The sequence below is a fragment of the Lissotriton vulgaris genome, chromosome 3_2 (assembly GCF_964263255.1).
Source record: "Lissotriton vulgaris chromosome 3_2, aLisVul1.2, whole genome shotgun sequence".
Taxonomy (NCBI): domain Eukaryota; kingdom Metazoa; phylum Chordata; class Amphibia; order Caudata; family Salamandridae; genus Lissotriton; species Lissotriton vulgaris.
The window spans coordinates 224,419,324-224,438,360 of NC_141690.1; the positions used below are offsets into that span (position 1 = coordinate 224,419,324).

A 19,037-nucleotide genomic window follows, 5' to 3' on the forward strand; every position below is an offset into this window, starting at 1 on the left:
GAGTATGTTATTACCGCTGACGGGGGAACGGGGCTTTACTGCCCTCTCTCTTGGGATGCAGCTTATGATGCCTTACCTTGGGGGACACTACGCTGTGCGTATGTGCTCGCGGCCCTGCCACTACTCTCCCCTTTGGACCGTTATTTGCTTGCTGTCCTTATTATTGGTGTGTTTATATGCTCTGTAATGGTGTGTCACGTCCCAGGCCCCTACTGTTGCTGTGACCTTATTTCTGCCCACTGGACTTCTCCCTCTGGATATGTCACCTGCACACTTTCTGTATACCGCTGCACTTCATCACACCTGTATCGTTATATGCTTTGTATGTATGTCATTGATGATCTCATGCTTGTCTTCCACCACTTGTTACGAATAAAGGTTTAAAAAAAAAAAAAAAAAAAAAAAAAAAAAAAAGATGAGAAAGGACACGTGCCTTCTCTTCACACAAGCACTGGTACAAAATATTTAACTGCTTCGTTGCTGATCCTTCCATGGTAAATTTGAAGTAATTCCCAATGCAGCACTATTCCGCCCCATGCATTATTTAGGACAAAACAATCTGTACATTACAATGTACCCTCATGTTACCATAGAAATGAAATAAGTTTCAAATGCCTCTATCCTAAAGAGTACTGCAGTTCAACTTTGCCAATTAAACCATTTGGTGGTAAAGTGTATAAACACATAGCAGGGATGTGGAATTCCAATAGGCCGACGCCCAGGACATATAGTTTGAGGTCAAGGGCAACAAGTTTTCATGTTTATTATGTCCTTGGGACAAATAGGCCAAACTCCCTGCAGCACAAGTCCTTAGAGGATGCCAGTTTGCAGTACCACAATATGGATCAGGGAAGGGCACTGTCTGCAGTTAAGGTAATATTTTTGTCCATAGGTTAATGCTGTTCAAACTTGCATTTATGGTTCATTAATTGAAAGCCTTTATTATTAGTGTGAGCGCTCCAAGTAAATGTTGTAAGCTCTGACTACACTACTGACAGTGGTTCCAGTATAAAAATGTGTACACACGTTTTCAAAGTTTAGCAATATGAGGCCGTCTATAATGCTTCCAGAATGCTCTTTGATTCAATGCAAATATTTGCAGAAGCTGAAAAGTAAGATTTAGGATTCTTTGCTTCCAAAATAAAATGTTGATCAAAAATGAAAGCAGGAAAAAAACACTTCGCTAAACTACAGTAATATTCCATGTACCGTTTATTTGCAGCATAATTTAGTAACGTGCTGATGCATGCTAGTGTTTCCCATAAATATTTATAAGAGAAAATCAGTATAACCAGTTTCAATAAGATTCTGGGAAACAGAAATAAGCAAGCATTGTCAAAGCCAGTGGGTCTGAAAATGGTGGTCAGCTTTTTAGTTTTGTCAATGTGTGACTTGTTTTGGCATGGTATTTGTAAAACCTTATTGGTGTGGGAGCTGCTGGGCTCTCACCATTAGAACAAACACTGGCAAAAGAAAAAATGGTTTTTGGCCTCAAAAAGCACACACTGCCACAGTAGTTACTGGCACTGAACAAAATTACTTTGTGTGCCGATATGATCCGTGTGAAAGAGCAGAATGCCGTCACTCACAGTGAAGCCAGCCGATACAGAGAGAGTGACAGAATTTTAATAAAACACAGAAGGTCATGGTCAACGCCAGACCAAATTAGGGGCCCTATTATTAAAGAAAGTCTCAAAAGTGCACCTATGGTATATGTCCTTGCAATAAATGCAGTTATACAGCTTTCAAGAATTCCCAAAAGTAGTACAAGAAATAGTATTCCTAGAAAATATTTGTGACCTGCATTTTAGCATGCGCAAATATGCATATGTAGATTTGCTTATGCAAAAATCTGATTGTTTACAAGTTCACTTTCCCTCCAACCACTTTTTTCCCCAACTCAGGAAGAAGGTTTACGTCTGCCATTGTCAGGATTAAAGTTCCAAAATTTCCCAGTATGGGAAAAGATTAGAGAAGTGTTGTTGTAAACTCTTAAAACATGCTAGGAGGTTTGCACAGACTCAAAAGGGCATTCCCAACACTGGAACTATTGCTTACCACTACCTTCAGCCCCAATATGGAGATCTGCGGAAACGTGGCAACACAAAGGGATTGCAAGTATTCAAACACTACTATGGTATGAGCCCTGGCATAATCAGAGAGGTTATATCAGAGCTCTTCTATAATGAGATTGCTGTCACAATTTGTCGCACTACATGGCACCAAAAGGACAAGTGGATTTTGTTACAGGACAAGTAGATTTATGAAGCCACCTGCCCCATTGACAAGTGGATATTTTATTAAATACCACATCCCTGACATAGTCCTCTAATATTCCCTTCTCGCAGCATTGTGTCCAACTTGCCTTCTCTCACTGGCATATGTAGGTTTGCTCTAATTCTGAAGTTTATGTGAGCCAGAGAGCATAAAATGTAAGAAGTGAATCATTGATACAGACACAAGGTGAAGATTGCAAAGATCACAACATATAATACTCCTCCGATGCAAAATCCAGCTAGCAAAATCCACAACACTGTTAGGAGTGGAAAAGCAAATTGTTCGCTAGTAAAACTGAAGAAAAATAAAAATGTGCCTTAGACTAAGAAATCCTTCAAACAACATAGTGTACAGTAAAACATGCGCATGAATGCCACAAAACAGAAAGTGCTTTAAGTAACAAACTTCTACATAGGCTGGAAACTGAAAGTACCACTGCTGGAGACACTGTAATGTAGGATATTGTGTGCAATGCATTATCATCCTTCTGCAATACTGGAGTGACTTTTCATGCCACTAAAGAACCTTCAACTATACAAAGCTAGCTGTGATTCCAGATGCTACGATAATCGCTCAACATCCAAAGTAGGTCTGGAAGAGCCACTTCTAGATTTTTAATATATTCACATAACTGTGCCTGCTACAAATTCAGAAGAACTCATTTATATTATCCATGCGTATCCTAAAAATTTGCCATGGGTGCATCCCCACACTAGGCACTTTTGCAAAGGCAACCCAAAGCACTTCTCACGCATCAAGGGGTTTAATGTAAAGTCAAGGAAGGAGCTAAAATGCCTACTGCTCGACAGAACATAATAGTGAGATTTTGAGACCTAGAAAAAACTAACATCGGGCCAGTTATTCACAGATATGAAAGTAAACTGACATTTTTCCCAAAAACACTAGAGGGGGGCAAAAACAGAAGGCAACACTTCCGCCTCACCATTCTAATAAGTAGCTAAATGGTTTGTGCATTCTTACCTAAACAAATCTATTGCACAACTAAGTGGAGAGCCCAGAATCTTTTAAGTAGTTGGAAGTACAAATTCAGTTTGACAAGATACCAAATCTTTTAGGTAAGGAGCTTAAAAATCTACATATTCTTTGAGCACTCGGAGGTTGATACAACAAAACTCTAAGCACCTGACACATGTATAACTGTAATGGCCCTGTGGGAAAGGTGTGATAAATCCGCTGGCCTACAGAATACCTCAGTTAACCTACATTGGTCTAATCCTCCAGGTAACCATTTGCCATGAGTGGAAAGTAAAAAGGCAATGGGGTCGAGATAGAGAACATGGGGCAATTATACCTTTTTGAACAAGAAGGGTATAAAAAGACTGGTTAGAACTCATTTAGAAGGCCAAGTATGATTTTGCACTAAGTAACATTAATTTTGCAATCGTGAGAGAGCAATCGGGTTTAAGTGTAAAGAAGTGGGTCTGAACAGCATCTCACACATAAGCCAGGGGGTGGCTCAGCCAGGTAAAACGTCGCCACTGACATCAGCTATGGTCTGCAGACATAAATTTCCAATCCATCAAGGTCAACTCCGCTTTCCATCTTATCAAAGGAAGTAAACTATGTGCCATTAAATTGCATAATTGTAACAACTGTTATTAACATTGTTACAAATGGCAAAGTACAATATTATACATTAAAAATTACATTATTTTCAACAAGATATTTAACTTTTTCCTATACAGACTATTTAAACTACTTGTTCAGTCCAATACAACAGAAAGTTTTAAGACCAGCCGTTTCAGATAAGAATCAAAACCCCTGAAAAGTTAAAAGCCATGTGGATATGACACAGGGAGATTAAGTGATGTGCTCATAATCACAGAATGTTGAGCCGCCGCTGGGACACGAACTTTGTTTCCCCATTTCCAAAGTCGGCTGCTCCGGTCGTTATGCCACAACCTCTCAATGGGTTACAAGTAAGTAATGTTGTTAATACTTACCATCGTGTGCACATGTCAAAATCTAATCATATGAACCCACTTGCCTTTAGGTGTGTTTTTTAACATTCCTCATTTCTGCTCATATATTGAACAGAAAGTGGCTTAATCTTAAAATGTGGGAAGTAACTGACCCTGGGAGGCACTTGCTTCCCTCGTATGGTGACAAGAGACTGGACTTGCACACCATACACAGAAATGTGTTAACGTTATTCGTAAATTGTCACCCACTCGTTTTCTGTGCGCTGCTTTGTGTGTAGAGATTATCCATAAGGACTGGTCCTTTTATTTCTGTTATTGTTGTTGCCCAGGGGCTAACGTTATGATTGAAAAAGATTCTGAGTGACCATGAGGGTCATTCAAAAGTAAAGTACTCCCATTAACTCAGACTTTAAAAGAAAATAAAGTGCATTTAAAATATTCTCTGTTTCTTTTCCAATAGCTAGCAAAGTAGGAATGCTGGCCCGCGGAAGCACTTATTTGTGGTTGTAAGTAAATGGCTTATGTCACTGTTCTTTCTAAGCAAATAGAAATACAACTCTGGCAAGACAATACCCACTGGTGGTTGCCAGTAGGTAGTTACAGTTAGGACCTATTTTCCATAGGAAATCCACAACATTCTATCCCCAGGAACTATAACTATATATATATATATATTACTACACAAGTTCTCCCGATACTGGAGCCCCCGACCCTTCAAGGCGTCCTCACAACAATGGGCTCGGAGCAACCCATCAACACACCATCCAGTGCAAACCAACTCGTGAGGACCAATACTGGAGAGAAAGTGCTTTTATTCAGGTATTTACAGCAGCGCAGCAGACTTCCAAAAGCTAACGTTTCGGCGAGTAGCCTTTCTCAAAGCAGGAAGTAGGAATGCCCAATCTGCAAAGTGCATTCGTGCCTGCCTTTTAAAAAAATGTTCCTCACGTGACCTTGCGCTCAAAATACAGATCCCACAATGCATTGTCAATTCGATGCCACTTTCTCCCGGAAAGTTCACGTTTTTATTTTACCTTTTTTCAGAGGTTTGCAGTGTTCTTAATGACAATGTCATCGTTGTAAATGTGGGTTTTAGGCGAGTAGTCAGGCAAGATGTAGATCCTCAATGTGAAGTTGATTTTTCGATTTTTCCTTCACCTGAAAAAAGCCCCTTCAGTTCCAGCACGCTCGTGAAGGATGTCACCCTTCACGAATCCTTTCCACCTCGCACCACGTTTTCGCTGTAGTAGCATCCTATTGTAGGTTTCTGGTGCGTGGGTGGGTCATGCTCCTCGTTTTGATTACTACACAAGTTCTCCCGATACTGGAGCCCCCGACCCTTCAAGGCGTCCTCACAACAATGGGCTCGGAGCAACCCATCAACACACCATCCAGTGCAAACCAACTCGTGAGGACCAATACTGGAGAGAAAGTGCTTTTATTCAGGTATTTACAGCAGCGCAGCAGACTTCAAAAAGCTAACGTTTCGGCGAGTAGCCTTTCTCAAAGCAGGAAGTAGGAATGCCCAATCTGCAAAGTGCATTCGTGCCTGCCTTTTATATATATATATATATATATATATATATATATATATACACAAAGTACACCCCCCCCTCCATTGCATTCAGTTTCTCTGCTCCCTAGATGAATGCCCACCCAGCAATTCCCCCCCCCCCCCCTTCGCTGGAGGGGAAACAAATGGGCCGGTGAAGTGGGGGCTGTGCCGCCACGTGACTCGCGCTGACCCTGGGCTGGTAGGGCGGGAGACAGCGCCAGGGAAGCGACAGGGGAACCTTGGGATCCACACACGGACGCACGTACCGGCTGTGAAGTAGTCCCCGGCCGCGGAAGGAAGTCTGCCCGGCGCGCGTCTCCCGTCCGCCTCTCTCATCCTGCTCCCGGCCTCTCGTGCAGGGCCCTGGGATGATCTCCGAGCGGCCGCGGGGCCGGGATGCTGCGTACCTCAGCGGTGACTCCTGCTGCTCTGCGACAGTTACTCGGCCGGACCCCTCCTTCCGCCGTGGGCAGATAGCGGGACGGCTCCGTCGTCACAAGGAGGGGCGGGGGAGAGGGAGGGTCTCGGAGTCCTGAGGAATGAGGCGGCGTGCGTCTGCAGGGAGTGAGGCGCAGCCGGGGCCGTCGAGAGTAGGCCCACCGCTGGCCGCCCTCACGGGAAGACTCCGCTCTCCACGAACGGGGGGATGGAATGGGGGTGGTCTCAAGGACTGTGGCTCTAGTAGGGTTGCACCGGCATCAGGGTTTTTACGTCATGGTCGGTGTTTTAATGAAGGGCTTGTCTAAAAATAAAAAACAGAAAAGGTCAGCAAAAGCTAGTAATGTTATCCTTATGTACTCCAATTGTTGTGAAATAAAAATCCATGTATAAGTAAGAGCCCGCCATGCTTTTGAATATAAACATTCTATGAATGTAAAGCTTAGTAACATTCTGTTACTAAGCAACGTAACGCATCCCCTTTTTCCCCCACACGAAATAAATGAAAAAAAAGTCAAATTAATAAACATGCAAAAAAACAAGCATTTGCAATGCAATAGGTCTCACATTTGTGACAGTTTAAGCTACAGACATTGTAAATGACAATGCCTTTAATTATCTGTTGTGATAATTAACACGTACATAAAAGGCATTGTCATTTACAATGCCAATAGCTCAAACTCTTGTAAATGCGAGACCTATTTCAATTCTAAGAAGCCGCTTCCATTGTCCCGGGCTGCTTGAAAATCGAAAGCACGCACGGCAGGTTGAATATTGAAGGGAAGCATGTCGCGCCTGCAGTAAGGGAAACAAAAAAAATAGGGCTTACAGTCTAAAAAAGACATGCCGTGTAATGACAGAAGTAAAAGGGCCAGTCCTTATGGAAGGTTACATATGTAGATAAGGCGGTACTAAGGAAGGACTAACAAGCATACTAAATAATCAGAAGCTAGCATTTACAAAGGAAAATGACACAAGCCAATGCCAAATATGGGTGGAGAGGGGGCGGGGCTTCAAGTACATACTTTATACAGCATGCCTCGCAGAGCATGCGCTGCCCTGGCTCGACCTAAAAAGTGCCGGTACTCAGTGCCAGCCCATTTAAAGCACTGGATAGAATGCAAACAATTGTTTTTTGCTGTTTTATATACTGCAAACTCGACCTGAAGATAATGGAGCGCTTTACACTGGCACCATTTACATTACACAAAGACACATTACCTCCTCGTCCTGTCTCCCCGTCCCATTCCTGACAAGTGAGCAGCTAGTCTGCTCTACAGAAACCCCTACCTAGCTGAGCTGTTTGCACTTCCCCCTAGGATGACGTCACCATCACGTGACTATAAAGGGGGAAGTGCACCAAGAAACATCCTGTTCTTTTTTTTCTGCACTCCACGTTCCAGTCTGCCTGGCTGTGCTGTTCGGGGTTGCCTGGATATGGGTAAGTTACCCTGTTGTTGTTTTTTTGCTGTTTATACGGCGGCCTGCTTTAGCGGGCGCCTTTGTTTCCGATGTCATTTCCCACGAGCTGCCTCTGTATTCGGGCATTTAAATTATACGCGGTTCGCATTAGCGGCCGTCTCCGCTCACTTTTCACTCACTGGGTGTGTTGGCCTGCTTCCGCGGCCTTCCTGGGCGGTCTCCGGTCCCGTTTTCGCCCTGCATTAGCGGGCTGGGGCTATGTGGAGCTTGTGATGAGGCGCGCTTCTGTTCTTGTGCTTTTGGGGGTGATTTTGGCGGCCGGCTGGGCTCTTTATGCCGGCCCACATTTTCCTCTGCCCCCGGGTGCTCGGGTCCTCGGGCCTATATATGGGGTCCTTCAGGGCTGGTTTTTTGTCCTTGTTTGTGCCCGTTTTGACTTTTGGACTTGGATGCTGTGCACTCTCTCTTTTGTTTCATGGCTTCTGAGGCTTCTTCTTCTGCGTCCCCTCTGGATGCCCTACGCCGGCTTATAAATGAGGCTGTGGTTGCTGCTTTCCTGGCTAGGGACACGGCTGGGCCTCCTCCCAAGTTGCCTCGTGTTTCTTTGGATCCACAGGCTGCCCCTGAGGATGACGTTGGTCTTGATGAAGATGAGGGTGTCCGTGGTCGCTTTGTTCAAGGTGCTGAGCTCGCTGAACTGTTCACCCATGTGCGGTCCAATTTGGGCTTTTCTCCTCCTGCGGATGCTGTTTTGGAGGATGACTTCTTTACACAGTATGTCCAGCCTGCTCCTCACTCTTTTCCTTTGCACGGGGCGGTGCACAATGTGCTGTCTCACGAATGGAAGGAAGTGGACAAGTCTGCTTTTCCTCGTTTCCTGTCCAGGCGTTACCCTCTTGAGCGTTTTGCTGCTGAGTTCCCTCAGGCTGTGAAAGTTGACAATTTGATGGCTTGCCTTTTCTCTCAGGGTTTGGTCGTTTCTGAGGACGCCCTTCCTGCAGACGCTGTGGATAAGCGTGTTGAAGGGGCGGTGAAGCGTTCCTATGCCGCTTCTAATTTTTCTGTCCGGGCGACTGCGTATTCTAACTATATGGTTCAGTCGCTCCTTGAGGATTTACAGTCCCTGTCGGTTCTGCTGAACGAAGGTGAGGATGCCTCACCTCTTTTGTTTCTGATGGAGTTGCAGGTGCGTTACCTGTGGGATCTTTCCTTCTACAATTTGGGGGCGGCGGCGGCTGCTTCTGCTGCTTCCATTGCTGCCCGTCGTGTTAGTTGGATGCGGTCCTGGAAGGCGGACTCTTCCCAGAAGTCGTGGGTTTGGTTACCGTCGCGCTTTTGGGCCTCCTGCTCGTGGCGCTTCTCAGCCCTTTCGTGGCAGGGGTCGTGGCCGGTGGGCCCCTGGAAGTGCCAAGCCTCGGGCCGCTGCTGGTGTTGCCACCCCCGCTTCCTCCTCTTCTCAATGACTGTCTGCCTTTGCCAGTTGGTGGTCGCCTCCAGTCCTTCCGCGCCCAGTGGTTGTCAGTTCCGGATGCCTGGGCGGTTCAGACTGTTTCAGAAGGTTGCCGGCTCGAGTTTTCCTCTCCTCCGGGTTTTGTTTAGACTCCCCTGCCCCGGCTTCCTCTGCGAAGAGATGCTCTGTTGACAGGTGTGCGGCTCCTGCTGGAGAAGAAGGCTATTGTGGAGGTTCCTCCTCTGGAGAGGGGCAGGGGTTGCTATTCAATCCTCTTTCTTGTCTCAAAGAAAGACACTTCAGATCTTCGTCCTGTTTTGGATCTGAAGCGGGTCAATCGCTTCATTGAACACCATCCGTTCATGATGGTGACGCTCCAGTCAATCCTGCCTCTGGTCCTGCCGGGGGGCTTCCTGGCGTCCCTGGATCTGATGGTTGCGTATTTACACGTTCCTGTCCACCCGGGAGACCAGCGTTTTCTCCGGTTTGCTGTGGGGGCCCTGCACTATCAGTTCCAGGTGCTCCCTTTTGGCCTTTCATCGGCGCCCAGAGTGTTCACCAAGCTCTTGGCCCCTCTGGTGGGTATCCTTCATTCCAGGGGACTGCTGGTGTTTCCATATCTGGATGATTGTCTCTCCTTCTTTTTTACAGGCTCTATCGGATGTGGACCAGGTGTGTCTTCTGCTGGGTTCCTTTGGGTTCCTTATCAACCTCAGGAAGTCCTCCCTGGTGCCCTCCCAGTCCTTGAAGTTCCTGGGGGCTCTCTTCCGCATGGATATGGACATGGTTTTTCTCTCGCAGGTGCGCCAGTTGACTTTGTTTCGTCACCTTTCCTGGCTTCTGTCCCAATCCCGGGTGTCTGCCCGTCTCTGGTTGCGGAGTCAGGGGGAGATGGCGTCCACTCTGCATCTCCTTCCTTGGTCCAGGCTACATCTGTACCCCCTGTTGCATCATGTCCTGTCACACTGGGATCCTGCCTCCTTAGACTACGAGACTCTGATCCCTGTCACTCCAGGGATTCGGGCGGATCTCCAGTGGTGGTTGTCCCCTCTCTCTCTTTCCCGGGGGTTCGATCTCCTTCCTCCTCATTCTGTGGTCGTGTTATCCACGGATGCCAGTGCTTTGGGGTGGGGTGCAGTTCTGGGTGCCTCCAAGGCTCAGGGTCGGTGGTCCAGTTTCAAATCCCTCCAGTCCTCGAACTGGAAGGAGTTGAGGGCAGTTTGGTTGGCTCTTCTTTGGTTCGCTCCTCTCCTTCGGGGTCGGGCGGTCTCTGTGCAGACGGACAATCAGGTGGTACGTTCTTATTTGAATCACCAGGGGGGCATGTGTCGTGCTCTGTTTCTCCTATCCCGGGAGATCGGCCTTTGGGCCGAGTCGAGTCTCTTGTCTCTGACGGCGGTCTATCTTCCGGGGAAGGAGAATGGGCCTGCGGATTCTTTGTGCAGGGTGTTTCCCTCCTCAGTGTCCCTCTGTCTGTCCCCGGATCTGTTCGATCTGATTGTCCTCCGGTTCCACCTTCCTTGTTTGGATCTTTTCGCCTCGGAGGAGTCCGCCCTTCTTCCTCGGTTTTGCAGCATAGATCCCTCTCCGTTGGCGTGGGCTACCGATGCTTTCTCGATTCCTTGGTCGAGGGGTCTGCTGTTTGCCTTCCCTCCGTTTGCCTTAATTCCGAGGGTCCTCCGGAAGATTCGATTGGATCGGGCGGAGGTTCTCCTAGTGGTTCCGGAATGGTCTTGGCTGTCTTGGTTCCCCTTCTGCTGACCTTTTCTGTTTGCCCTCTTTGGCGGTTTCCCCTGTCTCCCTCCCCCCTGCGGACTCTTCTTCTCGAAGTTGCCTCCCTGCGTCGCCTCCAGCTGGGGGTTTGGCACTTGAGAGTTTGAGTTTGCTGGGTCTGGGTTACTCGGTTGAGGTTGCCCGATGTCTTCAGCTTTCTCGGCGTCCTTCCACCTTGAAGTCGTATGACCGTCCCTGGAAGAATTTCTCCTGGTGTTTTATGAGAGTCTCTCTTCTGCCTCCTGTGAGGCCGTGAAGGTTTTGGACTTCTTGCAGGATGGTTTCGTCTTGGGGCTTGTGGTTTCTTCCCTGCGGGCCCAGTGGGCTGCCATTCTTGCTTTTCGGGGTTCCTCTGTTTCCTCTGTCCCCCCATTGGTGGCTCGCCTTCTACGGAGTTTCTTGCATCAGCGTCCTGTCTCTCGTTCTCCTGTGCCTCCTTGGGATCTTCCCTTGGTTCTCCGGGCTTTGACGGGTCCTCCTTTCAAGCCTTTGGACTCCGTGGCCCTGAAATTCCTTTCTGCTAAGGTTATTTTCCTGGTGGCCATTACTTCTGGGCGGAGGGTTGTGAGATTGGGGCGCTGATGGCTTTTCCCCCCTTCTTGCGCTTTTGCGATGATAAGGTCATTCTCCGTTCGAGTCGGTTCTTTCTTCCTAAGGTGGTGTCTTCTTTTCACTGTCAGGAGGATATTGTTCTCCCTCTGTTTTTTCCGGCTCCTGCCTCTCCTGAGGAGGTGCTCCTCCATTCGTTGGATGTGCTGAGGGCTCTCCGCATCTACTTGGAGCGTACGGCTGGTTTCCGTAAAGTTGATTCCCTATTTGTCACCTATGGCCTCTCGGGCTGGGGCTTCGGCCTTCTTTGTCCACCTTGTCTCATTGGGTCAGGGGCGCTGTGGTTTCTGCTTACGGTTCTGCCCACTGTCCTCTGCCTTCTTCTGCTCAGGGTCGGTCGATTCGGAGCATGTCTTCCTCCTGGGCCATGTTCAAGGGGGCCTCGTTAAGAGACATTTGCAATGCTGCCACGTGGGTTTCTCCCCATACGTTTGTTGCCCATTATCGGCTTCAGTTGGGGATGGCGGCCTCTGCTGCTTTTGGGGCTAGTGTCCTTTCTGCGGTACATGATTTGTGATCTGTACTTTTTCTGTTGATTAAAACTGGACCTGTTTTTTCTCAAACTGTTGGGTCTGTTTTTTTCTTACAATCACCGTGTGCTTGGGTATGGGCTCACTTGTCAGGAATGGGACGGGGAGACAGGACAAGGAGGTAATGCCCGCTTACTCACCGGTAATATACATTACTCCGAGTCCTGGTCTCCCCGTCCCATTCCTGAGCCCTTCCCTCCCTCCCTGGTTTGGGTTTTCTTTGGGTGATTGTCTGTTTTTCGTTCTGATTTCTTTGGTATTATCAGGATGTTTCTTGGTGCACTTCCCCCTTTATAGTCATGTGATGGTGACGTCATCCTAGGGGGAAGTGCAAACAGCTCAGCTAGGTAGGGGTTTCTGTAGAGCAGACTAGCTGCTCACTTGTCAGGAATGGGACAGGGAGACCAGGACTTGGAGTAATGTATATTACCGGTGAGTAACCGGGCATTCATTTATTGTGAAAATTCCATTTCAGCCCAATCACAGCATTGAAAGTCAGAGCTATATTTCATAAGATTTATTTGCCTCTCCGCTTTAAAAGAATTGCACATATATGGGCTGCTTTTAAGCAGTCTTGGCTAGTACTGCCTCTGGAGGTATTTTCAAGTAGCCACATAAAGTGACATCAAAGCAAAGTGGCTGAAAAACTAAGCTCAGCTGATAGACTTGTTAGCATTTTTCACATTCCATTGCTGTGTTTGTGGTGCAGTGCCCAGTGTAACATAGGCATGCTGCAGGGCCCGGCAGAATGTATCTCTGATGCAGTGTGCCCAATATAAGAAAGACATGTTGCAATGCCCAGCAGAATGTATGTGTGGTGCAGTTCCCAGCAGAATGTGTGTGCTGCAGTGCACACCAGATTGTAAGTGTTGTGCAGTGCCCAGTGTAATGTAGGCATGCTGCAACGCCCAGTAGAATGGATGTCTGGCACAGTGTGATGTGTAATGTAGGCATGCTGCAGCATCCAGCAGAATGAATCTCTTGTGCTGTGCCAAGCAGAATGAATGTGTGGTGCTGTGCCCAGTATAATGTAGGCATGATGCAGCGCCTGTCAGAATGGATGTCTGGGGCAGTGCCCAACAGAATGTACGTGTGAGGCAGTGCCCAACCAAATGTACGTGTGAGTCAGTGCTTAACATGATGTATGTGTGGTGCAGTGCCCAGTATAATATAGGCATGCTGCAGTGCCCAGTAGAATGTATATATGGTACAATGTCCAGCAGAAACAGTGGCCGTACAATTGGAGCAAGCAAGGGCAAGGGCGAAAGCACACGGAGGGCAGATGTTCAATAGTCTTTACTTGGGATGAAAAGCATGTCATGCCTGTAGTACGAGAAACTCATGAAAGAAAATAGTGCCTACAGCCTGAATAAGACATACCATGTAACTGCTGATGTAAAAGGCCAAGTCCTCATGGGAGGTAACAAATGGAGACAAGGTGGTACCAAGGAGGGACTAACAAGCCTATGTATGAATAGGAAGCCAGCATTTACGAAGGACAATGACACATGCAAATTAAAAATATGGGTGGAGAGTGGGCGGAGATTTCACTGCATACCCTAATACAGCATACCTCGCAGAGTGAGCAGTGCCGACCGAACCACTGCCCCCCACCACCAGCCTCCGCGCCTGGACCCCAATCAGCACCGAAGACACCGTCCGCACGATGAACTCCATCCACTCCGGATCTCCGACCGACCCCTGCCATCACCACGTCTTCAACAAGGCCGACGCTGTCATCGCACCCCACCTGCGGGACATCATCAACACCTCCTTCGACACCGCTACCTTCCCGGAGAGGTGGAAGCACGCCGAACTCAGCGCTATACTAAAGAAGCCATCAGCCGACCCCACCGACCTCAAGAACTACCGCCCCATCTCGCTGCTCCCGTTTCCTGCAAAAGTCATCGAGAAGACCGTCAACAAGCAGCTGGCCGCCTTCCTCGAGACGAACGGATCCCTTGACCTCTCGCAGTCTGGCTTCCGGGCCAACCACAGCACCGAGACCGCCCTGATCGCAGCCACCGATGACATCCGAGCCCTGCTCGACAACGGAGAAACAGCGGCCCTCATCCTCCTAGACCTCTCAGCGGCTTTCGACACTGTCTACCACCGTACCCTAGTGCAGCGTCTCAGCAACGTCGGAATCCAGGAGAAGGCACTGGAGTGGATCATCTCCTTCCTCGCCGGAAGGACATATAGAGTCCGCCACCCCCCGTTCAGATCAGAAGCCACCAAAGTCATCTGCTGCGTTCCTCAAGGCTCCTCGCTCAGCCCAACCCTCTTCAACGTCTACATAAGCCCCCTCGCAGCCATTGCATGCCAACACAACCTCAACATCATCTCCTACGCCGACGACACCCAGCTGATCCTCTCCCTCACCAACGACCCGCCACCGCCAGAACCAACCTACACGAAGGGATGACAGACGTAGCCAAGTGGATGATGAACAGCCGCCTGAAACTGAACTCGGACAAGAAGGAAGTCCTCATCCTCGGATCTTCACCCTCCGCCTGGGACGACTCCTGGTGGCCCCCCGCCCTGGGCAGCGCACCCAAACCAACAGACCACGCACGCAACCTGGGCTTCATCCTGGACTCCTCCCTCTCCATGACCAGACAAATCAACGCCGTCTCCTCGTCGTGCTTCAACATCCTGCGCATGTTACGTAAGATCTTCCGGTGGATCCCCACCGAGACCAGGAAGACGGTCACCCAGGCCCTCGTCACCAGCTGCCTGGACTACGGCAACTCCCTCTACGCCGGTACCACCGCCAAACTCCAGAAGAGACTCCAGCGGATCCAGAACGCCTCAGCACGACTCATCCTGGACATCCCCCGTCGCAGCCACATCTCCGGACACCTGAGAGACCTGCACTGGCTCCCGGTTAACAAGAGAATCACCTTCCGTCTCCTCACCCACGCACACAAAGCCCTACACAACCAAGGCCCAGGATACCTCAACAGCCGCCTCAACTTCTACGCTCCCACACGCCAGCTTCGATCGACCGGCCACGCCCTTGCTGCGGACCCCCGCTTCCGAAGAACCACCAGAGGGGGAAGGTCCTTCTCCTACCTGGCCGCCAAGACTTGGAACTCCCTCCCGACCCACCTCCGCCTGACCCAGGACCACCTCGCCTTCAGGAAGCAGCTCAAGACCTGGCTGTTCGAGCAGTAGCGGACCCCCCCCTCCCCTAGCGTTTTGAGACCCTCCGGGTGAGTAGTGCGCTATATAAATGCTTTGATTGATTGATTGATTGAGTGCATGCGTGCTGCCGCTAGGCTCGACCTAAAAATCAGGCATATTTCAAGGAGTAAAACCAGATGTGTTAATAACGTTTCTGTTGCGGGATGTGCAGTTTTACCTAGGAATTTCCACACATAAATGTGGAGTACTTTGCAGTGATACTGTTTCCACAACTTGCTCCACAATTAAGTTCTAGAATTTCTACCAGCCTTTTGAAGATATATTTGGAATGGTACAGCTATAACGTGGTTCAGCAGTGCCAATACCACCTGCAACCATCTCAACAAGTGAGCTATGCGCATCCCGACAACGAACACGCGAGCAGACATTGTTATTGCCATTGCGAAATTCTTGAGTTGGTCCTGGGCACTGAGGAGGAAAAAATTGAAGGCTGTTGGGGAATTAAACTTAGAGCCTGAGTGTCCTAATCAAAACTGACCTTCCTCTAGAGATATTAATTGTAGGAAAACACTATATCTAATTGATTTTATCTCTCTTAACTATTATAGATTTGTTAGGATTTTGATAATGTCTGTATTAATTTTGTATGTATTCAAGCTCTAGGGTGCCCTCAGGCGAGGCAGCACTGCAACAGCGGCTTTCGGCGGGTAAAGCACACCTCATCATTCCGGTAATTGTCTTCAGCTCTCAAGTCTGGGGTTCTTCAGCCTTACGCGTTTCTGAGCCTATCGCTCGTCAAAAGAGGCTCGACATGAGTGCATTCGTTCTTACACTCCCACCATTTATACTCAATGGCCCTCAGATGGGCGCGCAATGTCTTGTGGGATTTGCAGTTCGTATTTATTCCCTGGATGGGTGCTTGAATTAACAGCTGATACAATACAATACAAAAGCCCCGGATGGGCCCCAGGATGTGAAGCGTCCATTGATCCCTTTAACCGCTGCTTCACAAGTGGGCTCGGCAGCATTCGAACCCGTGACCTCCATTATGGGGTGGTGCAAGCCTCCGCGGCTAGGCTGCCACGTAAATATTCAAGCTCTAGGGTGCCCTCAGGCGAGGCAGCACTGCAGCAGCGGCTTTCGGCGGGTAAAGCACACCTCAGCATTCCGGTAATTGTCTTCAGCTCTCAAGTCCGGGGTTCTTCAGCCTGACGCGTTTCTGAGCCTATCGCTCGTCATCAGAGGCTCGACATGAGTGCATCCGTTCTGACACTCCCACCATTTATTCTCAATGGCCCTCAGATGGGTGCGCAATGTCCTGTGGGATTTGCAGTTCGTATTTATTCCCTAGATGGGTGCTTGAATTAACAGCTGATACAATACAATACAAAAGCCCCGGATGGGCCCCAGGATGTGAAGCGTCCATTGATCCCTTTAGCCGCTGCTTCACAAGTTACGCGGCAGCCCAGCCGCGGAGGCTTGCACCACCCCATAATGGAGGTCATGGGTTCGAATGCTGCCGAGCCCACTTGTGAAGCAGCGGCTAAAGGGATCAATGGACGCTTCACATCCTGGGGCCCATCCGGGGCTTTTGTATTGTATTGTATCAGCTGTTAATTCAAGCCCCCATCCAGAGAATAAATACGAACTGCAAATCCCACAAGACATTGCGCACCCATCTGAGGGCCATTGAGTATAAATGGTGGGAGTGTCAGAACGGATGCACTCATGTCGAGCCTCTGATGACGAGCGATAAGCTCAGAAACGTGTCAGGCTGATGAACCCCAGACTTGAGAGCTGAAGACAATTACCGGAATGCTGAGGTGTGCTTTACCCGCCGAAAGCCGCTGTTGCAGTGCTGCCTCGCCTTAGGGCACCCTAGAGCTTGAATATTTACGCGGCAACCCAGCCGCGGAGGCTTGCACCACCCCATAATGGAGGTCACGGGTTCGAATGCTGCCGAGCCCACTTGTGAAGCAGCGGCTAAAGGGATCAATGGTCGCTTCACATCCTGGGGCCCATCCGGGGCTTTTGTATTGTATTGTATCAGCTGTTAATTCAAGCACCCATCCACGGAATACATACGAACTGCAAATCCCACAAGACATTGCGCGCCCATCTGAGGGCCATTGAGTATAAATGGTGGGAGTGTCAGAACGGATGCACTCATGTTGAGCCTCTGATGACGAGCGATAGACTCAGAAACGCGTCAGGCTGAAGAACCCCAGACTTGAGAGCTGAAGACAATTACCGGAATGCTGAGGTGTGCTTTACCCGCCGAAAGCCGCTTCTGCAGTGCTGCCTCGCCTGAGGGCACCCTAGAGCTTGAATATTTACGCGGCAGCCCAGCCGCGGAGGCTTGCACCACCCCATAATGGAGGTCACGGGTTCGAATGCTGCCGAGCCCACTTGTGAAGCAGCGGCTAAAGGGATCAATGGATGCTTCACATCCTGGGGCCCATCCGGGGCTTTTGTATTGTATTGTATCAGCTGTTAATTCAAGCACACATCCAGGGAATAAATACGAACTGCAAATCCCACAAGACATTGCGCGCCCATCTGAGGGCCATTGAGTATAAATGGTGGGAGTGTCAGAACGGATGCACTCATGTCGAGCCTCTGATGACGAGCGATAGGCTCAGAAACGGGTCAGGCTGAAGAACCCCAGACTTGAGAGCTGAAGACAATTACCAGAATGCTGAGGTGTGCTTTACCCGCCGAAAGCCGCTGCTGCAGTGCTGCCTCGCCTGGGGGCACCCTAGAGCTTGAATATTTACGCGGCAGCCCAGCCGCGGAGACTTGCACCACCCCATAATGGAGGTCACGGGTTCGAATGCTGCCGAGCCCACTTGTGAAGCAGCGGCTAAAGGGATCAATGGACGCTTCACATCCTGGGGCCCATCCGGGGCTTTTGTATTGTATTGTATCAGCTGTTAATTCAAGCACCCATCCAGGGAATAAATACGAACTGCAAATCCCACAAGACATTGTGCGCCCATCTGAGGGCCATTGAGTATAAATGGAGGGAGTGTCAGAACGGATGCACTCATGTCAAGCCTCTGATAACGAGCGATAGGCTCAGAAACGCGTCAGGCTGAAGAACCCCAGACTTGAGAGCTGAAGACAATTACCGGAATGCTGAGGTGTGCTTTACCCGCCGAAAGCTGCTGCTGCAGTGCTGCCTCGTCTGAGGGCATCCTAGAGCTTTAATTTTGTATGTAATGTAAGTTTTTAGGGTGTTACCCCTTTTATCAACACTTTTATGTATGTATTGTGTTCGGAATCGGGCTCCAGATAACTTAGTTTGAGTATAGGAACCTTAGTGCATGTCCAATGAGTTCGTAGTCCACTAAAGTCATTAATTTGGTCACGATCCCTAAGGCACATATAAGGCCGTTTCCCCAGTCAGCTGATGCTTGGCATACTGAGTTCCTGTTTGGTGACCACGCCCCCTACCTTGTCAATCGAGTTCTTGTTTGCTCCCTGATCGCCATTGTTCCTCTCTTCTGAGCGGTGCAGATACCTTATCCCTTATTGCCCGGTCCCCTTTGTTTGTTGTGAAGGTGAGTCTGCTCCACTCCTTAGCTGCACGGAGCCTGTTCGTTCACCTCGTTGTTTCTTTTGGTCCTTCCTCCCTGAGTTAGCTCGTGTGCATCGCTGCTCCGCTCCTTTGCCTTACTCGGAGCTGGTCAGTGCGGCACGCTATTTTTGTGTTTCCCCGCTCGTGTGCGTCGCTGCTCCGCTCCTTTGCCTTACTCCGAGCCGGTCATCGCGCCATGCCATTTTTGTGTTTTCCCCGCTCATTTGCGTTGCTGCTCTGCTCCACTGCCCTACTCGGAGCCGGTCAGCACGCCACGCTTAGAATTTTCTGGGGCATTTCCTCTGTGTGTATT

General features: G+C 49.1%; 1 protein-coding gene across 3 annotated transcripts in view; it reads right to left on the minus strand.

Moving 5' to 3' along the window:
• Positions 1-7,475, minus strand: part of ST3GAL5 (ST3 beta-galactoside alpha-2,3-sialyltransferase 5) — a 296,048-nt gene extending 288,573 nt beyond the window's left edge. Inside the window, exons 1-2 of one of the 3 annotated variants that reach the window (XM_086964246.1) lie at positions 7,435-7,473; positions 6,042-6,517 (exon numbers count right to left, since the gene is read on the minus strand). The gene's annotated coding sequence lies outside the window, so the exon portion shown is untranslated. Of the gene's footprint in view, positions 1-5,254; positions 5,714-6,041; positions 6,518-7,434 lie in introns of those variants that run through there. The other 2 variants (XM_086964249.1, XM_086964250.1) reach the window with 2 other exon arrangements.
• Positions 7,476-19,037: the final 11,562 nt, after the last annotated feature.